Genomic DNA, 1,792 nt, shown 5'->3' with positions numbered 1-1,792 from the left:
CTCATGTTGAAATCTGATCCCTAATGTGGCAGTGTTGGGAAGTGTCTGGATCATGGGGGCAGATCTCTCATGAGCAGATTAATGCCATCCCTGGGGGGTGGGGGTAATGAGTGACTTTTTGCTCTATTAGTTCTTGCCAGAACTGGTTGTTAAAGGGCCCTGGCACCTCCCCCCCTCTTTCTCTTGCTTGCCATGTGATCTGCACCCACTGGCTGCCCTACTATTTTCTGCCATGAGTAGAAGCAGCCCAAGGCCCACATCAGAAGCAGCTGACCCAGAATCACGAACCAAATAAACCTCTTTCATTTAGAGATTACCCAGTCTCAGGTATTCTGTTACAACAACACAGAAACGGACTAATACAGAAAATTGGTAGCAAGGAAGTGGGGTGTTGCTTATAAAAAATACTTGAAAATGTGGAAGCAGCTTTGGAACTGGTTGTTAAGCAAAGGTTGGAGGAGTTTGGAGGACTCAGAAGAAGACAAAAAGACAAGGGAAAGTTTGGAACTTCTTAAACACCGGTTAAATGCTGGTGAGCAGAATGCGGACAGAAATATAGACTGTAAAAACCATTCTCAGGAGGTCTCAGATAGAAATAAGAAAGTGTTTATTGGAAACTGGGGCAAAGATCACCCTTGCTATGAACTGGCAAGGAACTTGGCTGCATTCTGTTCATACATAAAAGCTTTATGGAATGTGGAACTTAAAGAGGCTGAACGAGGGTATTGGGTGGAAGAAATTTCTAAGCAGCAAAGCCTTCAGGAAGCTGCATGGCTATTTGCAATAGCTTATGCAGAGTTATGGCAAAAAGGCATGACGTAAAGCAGGAATTTATAATTAAAATAGAAGCAAAGCATAAAGATTTGGAAAAAGTGCAGCCTGGCCATGTGGTAGAGAATGAAAGAGCATTTTCAGGCAAAAAGTTCAAGGATGCAGCTGAAGCACTGGTTGATAAAGACAGTAGCATGGCTATGAGGCAGCCAGGTGTTAATAGCCAAGACAATGGGAGAAAGACCCTGAGGCATTTCAGAAGTCTTCCAGGCCACTCCTCCCATCACAGGGCCAGAAGCCTAGTGAGAAAGAATGGACTTGGAGAACAAGCCTGAAGTGCCCTCCATAGCTCGCTGCCCAGGGCCACCTTTGGAAGCTGTCTCCAGCACTCGCACCCCATCTACTTCAGCTGTAGCTAAATTGGCCCCAGGTGTGGTTGGACCCACAGTTTTGGAAGATACAAGCTGGCAGTTTTGGTGTTATCCATGTGGTATTAAGTCTGTAGGCTCACAGAATACCAGAGCAGTGGAGGCTTGGGAGCCTCCACCCCAATTTCATATAATGCATGGAAAAGCCTGGGGGCCTAGGAAGAGATCTGTTGAAGGGGCAGAGTCACTGCATAGAATCTTCTTCAGAGTAATGCAGAGCAGAAATGTGGGGTCAGAGTTGCCTCAGAAAACCCCCAGTAGTGCCATGTCTAGTGGAACTGTGAGAGAAGAACCACCATGGAGACCCCAGAATTGTACAGCTACCAGAGTTGAACACCAGCCTGGCAGAGCTGAAGCATAGACTGAAACTGGGAAAGCCATAGTAGTAGAGCTACTTGAAGACATGGGGACCCAACTCCCATACCAGTGTGCTGAGAATGCCAAACCTGGAGTCAAGGTACATGATTCACCAGCTTTGAGATTTGATGCCTACCTTGCTGGGTTTTGGACTTGCTTAGGACCTGTTACATCATTCTTTTGGCCTATTTCTCCCTTTTTGAATGGGAATATGTACCCTATGCTTGTCCCACCAT

The sequence above is a fragment of the Galeopterus variegatus genome, unplaced genomic scaffold, assembly GCF_000696425.1.
Source record: "Galeopterus variegatus unplaced genomic scaffold, G_variegatus-3.0.2 Scaffold6181, whole genome shotgun sequence".
NCBI lineage: Eukaryota > Metazoa > Chordata > Mammalia > Dermoptera > Cynocephalidae > Galeopterus > Galeopterus variegatus.
This window is presented reverse-complemented; position numbering follows the sequence as displayed.